This window comes from Amphiprion ocellaris, chromosome 5, assembly GCF_022539595.1.
Source record: "Amphiprion ocellaris isolate individual 3 ecotype Okinawa chromosome 5, ASM2253959v1, whole genome shotgun sequence".
NCBI lineage: Eukaryota > Metazoa > Chordata > Actinopteri > Pomacentridae > Amphiprion > Amphiprion ocellaris.
Window position 1 is genome coordinate 1,647,611 of NC_072770.1, and position 8,039 is coordinate 1,655,649.

The window sequence follows — 8,039 nt, forward strand, 5'->3', positions numbered from 1 at the left end:
ACCTGGAGAAAACCCACACAGGGAGAACATGTAGACTCCATACAGAAAGATCCCAGGCTGGGATGCAAACCCAGGACCTTCTAGCATCTTAACACCCAATTAATGCTCAATATTTTTCATACTATTAATCGTTGATACTTAATGGTTGTTGCAATATTCACTTAGTTACTTTGGGAATTTGAAGAAGAGATAAAATAAACACCAATATATTATAAAAAAATAAAGAAAAATAAATGGCAGAAAATAATGACCAAAGGATTTAACACAGTGAATGAGGAACAATCTTCCACAGTAAATAAACTGTGGAAGAAACAAAGCCATGCTGCAGAATTCACTAGCATAACTCAGCAGACACGCCTGTAAATCTTTCTCATTATACAAGAGGCACTACAGTAAATCTAAACTATGACATTCACATCTCTTTATCTTCTGCCTCATCAGTGAATATATTTTCATTATAACTCAATAATTAAATAGTAGATAAAATGGCAGTTAATTTTAAGAAAAACAAAACAACTGAACATATCTTGATTGTATTAACATTTTGATTAAACTGGCAAAACTGTCACAGGCTGGGCTAAGCCCCGGCCCTCTGTCGGTCGCCGTTCCCCTGCCGGTGTGTCGCCGGTCTGTGGGGCTCTCTGCAGCTGCTGATCAGGTGATTGGTCACAGCTGCGGGAGCCCCACACCTGTAGGGCATTTCCATCGGCTGCCATAAAGACTGGCTTCACACGACAGGGGACAGCGGATTGTACTGCACAGTGCCAGGACAAGGTTGGAGGCCCTCAGCCCCGTGAAGCCCGACAGCCGCTGGAGCAACCTGTCGTCCTTGTGAAGGACTGGACCCCTGCCGCCCTAGCTGAAGTCAGGGCGTGGAGCCTTCCCTCCTGCCAGGACTGCACCGACCGGCCAACGTGGTTATATGGACTGCTGCTCTCTGGAGCCTGACCCTGTCCTCCTCTATCTGGCGATTGTAAAATTATTCTGTAATAAATTCAGTTAAACCTGCTTCCCGCTGTTCTGTGTGGTCTCTCTGGGGTTCTCTAAAATTACTTACACCGTGACAAAAACATAAATTTCTTGACAATCTTCACATGAAACACAGTATCCTAATACAAATTTGCTATCCATGTTTTGAAATAGTTTCAATTGTTGTATCAGTCATGGCAACTAGTGATGGCTGATCGAGGCTTTGTTGAAGCTTCGACACTTCATTCAAAACATGGTTCATTACTCGAGGCCTCAATGACACACAGTGCTCGAGTAGGACATCTAGTGGTCAATAATATGAAGTGCAATCAAGACGTGGTCGTTGGTTCATGGATTGTTTTGGATTTGATTCGCCATGCACACATTCCTGTTTGACTACACTAGATGATTGTATGGGTTGTAATGGACACAAAAATAATATTACTAGTAATAATAATGACAATAACTATTGAAGAGCACGTTTCTTATTTCCCATGTTTGTCTGTATCCCTATATACTCTTTGCTTATATTCTGTGTTATGAAACATTTAAACGGTGCTGCTACATTCATGAGATGCTCTACAAATACAGACTGATGTCATTTTCACATGGGGCTGGTGCAAATAAAGATTTTATGGATTATTATGGATTTTGGCAAAGTATGTCTTGGGGTTTATTGGTAAAGAGGTCAGTAAAGAGGGTGTGCTTATGTAACTGGTTATGAGGTTTTATTGAGAAATAATTTATCAACAGTTTTGGGACCACTGTTCCCTCTAAGCTGCAAGCGATACTTTTTTTTTTTTTTTTTGCACATTTATCATCTATTTTTTTGCCATTTTCGAGTTTTTTTTAACTTGAGTCTCGACTCGATCGTTTTTCTCAGGAGGTTGGACTTTAGCCTTTGTGCTGGAGGGTTGAACCCTCAGTTCCAAGACTTTCCAAGCCTCCAGACCTCCCGAGTCCTCAGGACCTGAGCTTTCACACAGTCTGAGGGCTGAAATTTTCTAAGTCCCACAGTAGATCTCTGTTAGATTGAACTTCCAGACAGTCCAAGGACTGATATCTTCTAAGTTCCTGAGTACTTCTCTATTAGTTTGAACCTTCACACAGTCTGAGGACTGATATCTTAAAAGTTCTTGAGTAGTTCTCTGTTAGTTTGAACCTTCAGACAGTCTGTTAATGTTTCGATTAAATCTTTAAGGTTTCTCTTTTTAAATGTTTTACCACCTTTTAATGTTTAATTTTCTTTTTAAATCCTTCATTGTATTTTCAGTGTAATTCCTATTTGAACTTTTATTGTCTTTAAGATATAATTTTCTAATTAAACATTTAATTTTTTTATTAAATGTTTTGTCTTTTTATTGGATAGGTGTAGTGAGAGACAGACAAGAAACGGGGGACAAGAGTCGGGGAAAGACTTGCAGCAAAGGGCCACTAGCGGGACTCGAACCCGGGACGCTGCGTCAGGGACCAGCCTCTGTACATAGATCACCTGCTTAACCCGTTGAGCTATACGAGTACCCATGTTCTGTCTTTTTAAGGGTTTAATAATCTGATGAAATGTTTTGCATTTTTAAAAATGTTGAACATTCTTCTTGTTTAATTGTATTTTTTAAATGTTTAATGATGGAAAATACTTTATCTGTAATTTCTAATATTTGTATTTTAAAAATTTTGTTTAATTTCATAATGACATGTATTGTATCGTGTTGAATGATCTCATTCGATATTTTGTCTGTTTAATAGAGTTAAACATTAAATTACATTAAATTATATTAAACAGACAAAATATCGAATGAGATCATTCAACACGATACAATACATGTCATTATGAAATTAAACAAAATTTTTAAAATACAAATATTAGAAATTACAGATAAAGTATTTTCCATCATTAAACATTTAAAAAATACAATTAAACAAGAAGAATGTTCAACATTTTTAAAAATGCAAAACATTTAATCAGATTATTAAACCCTTAAAAGGACAAAACATTTAATTAAAAAAAATTAAATGTTTAATTAGAAAATTACATCATAAAGACAATAAAACTTCAAATGGGAATTAAACAGAAAATACAATGAAGCATTTAAAAAGAAAACTAAACATTAAAAGGTGGTATATGTACATATAATTTAATTGTATTTAATGTTTAACTCTATTAAACAGACAAAATATTGAATTAGATAATTCAACAACATACAATACATGTCATTATGAAATTAAACAAAATTTTTAAAATACAAATATTAAAAATTACAGATAAAATATTTTCCATAATTAAACACTTAAAAAACAAAATTAAACAAGAATATTAAACATTTTAAAAAATGCAAAACATTTAATTAGATTATTAAACCCTTAAAAAGAAATGTTTAATTAGAAAATTACATCTTAAATTTCTTAAATCTTTTTAACAATAAAACTTTTTAAAAGTTTTATTGTATTAATTTTTTTGTTTGATTTAATTGCTTTTTGTTATGTAGTTTATTTCTTTATTCTTCTTTTTCTGTCAAGATTTTAACCCCAACCTTAAAAATGAAATAAACCCTTAAATCACAATGAAAATACTTCTGTTGTCACAATCATGAGTTAGTCAATTATTCAGTTTATCAATTCAACTTTATTTGTTTAGCACCTTTTACACATATGACAAAACTAAACAAGCAAAGAGAAAAAACTATGATTAAAACTCAAAAACATTTAAAAAAAAAAAAAAAAAAAAAAAAACATTTAACATGGTAATAAAATATGTTGTGTCCAGGGGATGGAGGGAGTTTATTGAAGTCTTCTTGGGCTCACATGGGAAATCATTTAAAATATAAACTGGATATTCAGTCTAAGGAAACTGCAGAGTGACAGAAGAACCAACAATATCTCCTGTTTTCTCCTTTAATGAGTCGACTCTTCTTGTGCTTTCAGACCAAAGAACTACAGACTCTTCACAACCTGCTCAAACTCTTGATACAGGACCTCACCACACGGGTCAAGAAGGTTTCTGTCTCATTTCTACTCTGAAGCTCACCTTCTCCTGCTTAAACTGCTGACAAATGTTTCTGCTGCTCTAAAGTCTGGTCTCCAGAACTTCCTAAAAACTCTCAAAGTCTCTTCTGCTGCAGGTTGCTTTGTAGAACTGTTACAGAAAACCTCACTAAACCACATGGAGGAGCCTCAAGATAGTCGTCCAAATGAAACCATACAAAAACCAAACTAGCACAACCCAAACACTAAAGTCTCCTGCAGCCTACCAGAGAACCTCTGAGAACAGAGAATCAGGACAGGAACTCTTACCTTCTGGACAACTAACGCTGGTTCACAAACAAGAATACAGAATGTGTCTGACCAAAAACCTCTGAAGACTCACTACAGCCAAGATAAAGACACAACTCAGCTGCACCAAATCCACTAATCACTACACACATTAGCACCATGTGCTAACTGTGGCTAAAGAACCACATTTACCAAGACAACTATCCAGTACAAAGCCCTAAAACACACCAAGAAACACATTAAAGACGATTTTACTGCTGGAAGCTGCAAGCCAACGCCTAAAGAACAAACTAAAGCAATGGAGCCAAACCCAGTTCACTGGTGAAGAGAAGCAGAGGAAATGTTTGTCTGCAGCTAAATAAAGCAGGAAGACACTGAGCTGCTCAGGTGTTCCTGATAACACCTAGCAGCCACCTGGACAGCCAATAGGAACACAGCTTCCTGGAAGTCCAGAGGGCGGGGTTAGTCAAGGAAATTTAGTTTAAAGTTGAAGCAGAAAGTTAACAAAGAAAGTTGAAAACCACCTTCTGATACCTGAAATCTCTGAGTTTTCACACAAAGAACACCTGAACATGTCAAACTGGTTCCATAGTAGAACCATCATTGTAAAAACGTCATAGTATGGTGTGTTGCTCAAAAAACATTATGACCCGGCTGTCAGGAGACAAACATGTAAGAAACATGAGAACAGAGAGAACCCAACCAGTAGGTCACAGTTTATCATCATCTAATCATCTCCTGAAGTCCATATGGTGAGAGACATCAGTATCTGGTTGTTCATTTACCAGAGGATGCTTATAATCATGCTGATGTGGTCTGTACTCTACAGTATTTTAGTGACTCAATAAATGCCTAAGTTGTTTTTTTTTTTTAATGCTTTTTAGTTTTTAATAAACATTTAACAGCCTATATGTAATCAATAAGTGGCCTTTGCCTATCTTAAGAAAAACTCACTCAGAACTCTGATATGTTAACAGTACTAAATAAATCAATAAATACATGCATACACACAAAAATAAGTTAATACATTAACTGTGTTAAGATAAGATTTAGATTTTTTTTAAAAAAAGTTGTTTATGTTTTTGCAGAATCCAGTATTACTCACTGGTTGGTCATTATATTTTGTTAGTTTGATTTCACTGTTTAAAATGATGCCACCTCTTTTCAGACAGAACCTGTGATAATAAAACAATACAAAATTTTTAGTTCCGTGTTAATAAAGCACTTAAAGCTTTAAGTATGGCTAAAGGCTTTATTCAAAATTAAATATATCACTCCTTAGGTGGTAGTGGCCCCAAGTTCAGTAAAGTTGGAAAGATATTCACAGATTCAGACTTCCAGCATCAATAACTCGTTAGATATAGGTTGTCAAAACATAAACGGTGCCTCTTTCCCATCGTTGTAAGGTAGACAATGTGCTACAAGCCCAGTTTTATCAAAAGTAGCTGTCTTTCAAGCTACAGGAATAACATTGGTGTCTATGGAGTGAACAGGGTCCGTCTGCAATTTGCAAAACCAATGCAACAGTAAAGAGAGACAAATATTCAATAACTTCACTCTTATACATTGTAGTGTCACTAAAATCACTGCAGCCTTCAACTGGCTCCTGTTGACAAAGTGTTTTAACAGAAATGTAAATGCTGTAATTTGATTCTTTTAATGAACCATGTAACTTGAATGGATGTGATGCTGGTGTGACCACAGTGCACACGTCTGATGTTGCTCACAGTGGTCCAAGGGACGCTCAGGGAGTTTGTGTGTTTGCTCACACTAAGGAAAATTACAGGGAACATTGTTTGGAACTCAAGCAGTTCCTTCTTTTACTCACTATCTCCCCAGCCTTAGAAAAAAAAACCTGTTCACACGGCACAGATGAGGCTGAGGTACACAGGAAATGTTTGGCTCCATTGTACAAGTTTGGGTAAACAGTTTTGTGGGTTGCCCAGTAAGCCAGTGGGTCTGCCGTTCTTTCTACAATTGCATTCGCTGTGGCGCTTTGCATTTGCCAGGCTCTACTTGCATCTTCGTCTAATAGGCTCCACAGTTGAACTGAAAAATATTGAAGATCATCATCATCATCATCACCAGAAATGTCAGTCATTCCCTATTCAGAAGAGAAAAAAAAAATACCTGTGGAAGGTGCTGCTGGTGGTGGAGGACGAGGCTGTGGTGGTGCTTGTGACGTAGATGACTGCTGCTTGGTATTCTTTATGTTAATTGTTGTGCATTCTGTTATTAAACGTTCTTTCACACTGGCTGCCACTCTGATTGGTGAATCCAAAAGTTTTGAACTGCAGAGCCACAAGTGTAGCAACAGTCAGTGAACTGTTCTTTTCTTTGGTTTGTAGTCTGTCAGCTGAGCACCTGACAAGGTTCTGTGCCAGGTGTTGTAGCATGGGGGTGGTGAGTTGGGAATATATATATATATATATATATATATATATATATATATATATATATATATATATATATATAATCTATCTATCTATCTATCTATCTATCTATCTATCTATCTATTCTCTACGAAATACGAAATCTGACATACTACTAACTCTCAAAGCAAAAACAACAGCAAAAAAAACAATCTATTCTGCGAAAAACAATTCAAATGAACAACACTAAATAGGGATCTCCTATCCCGGAACACTCGATCCCGCTGAGCGATTCACATAACAAACCGAACCAATCAGGTGATTCGAAGCAGTTGAGTCTTCAAACGTCACTGAAGTGATTCAAACGTCACGAGTCACGTGACCAAACCACGCCTCGGCACAGTGGCTCGATACGTTTGCTTCATGAGCTACAGCGCATGTGTCGAAGCCTCGGGTATCAGAGGACCATCACTAATGACAACTGAGCTAGTTTGCTAGCATTAGCCTTCAGCTAAAGTTTTGGTTAAGCTAGCACAGAAAAAAAAACACCAATTTCACTAACAAAACAATTATGGTATTCCTCCATCTTTATATGATACTTGGTATCCCAAAACACATTGAATGTCGTCCTCTGCTATCATTATCAGGCATTATTGGCATTATTTTAGCTCTCTTGTGTTCAGTTGAGGCTAACCGTCACCTTCTTTTTGTTCTTATTTAAAAAGTTAAACCAGAGATCAACTTTACCTTGAATGGGGCTGAAAAACTAAACAGTAAATTAAATTTGTATTGGCAAAGAGGTGGTGTTTGTTATATGCATTGGTTCTGAAATGTTTTATTATTTCCATGATGACAACAAAGTTATTTAGCTAATGTTAGCATTAGGCTAACGTTTTGCCTCAGCAAAAAAATCCCACAAATGTCTTAATAAAAATGCAAAAACAATGTTTTCCTTAACTTTTCCTTAACTTAAAGCACAGCTGATGTAGTTCTCTGCTGTTTAACATGAAGTAAAATCAACTTTTATTTTTAATTTCTTTTGCGAACTTGCATTCATACTTTGACAGTTAAATGTCATTATCAACATTAAAGTAATGCTATCATCCAACATGACAGCCACTACAGAATTTAGACAAGAAAATGTCAACATCTGGAAAAAAAAAAAACATCTATAGATCAGCAAATAGATACTTGTAATCTAGTATTTTAACCCTTTGGTGTGTAGTGTGGGTCAGGAGGTACCCATTTTCCTTTGGATTTGGGTCACTTTTGACTCATGTTGCGCATCAAAGTGTTAATAACATGTCTTTGCTGTTTTTTGTTCAGTGTATGCTCAGGTGTTAAGATGTCAACCACATCCTCATTCACTGTCATCTCTATTGAATACCCACAAAAAGAAATATCCACAAATATTGTTCATTGCTGATT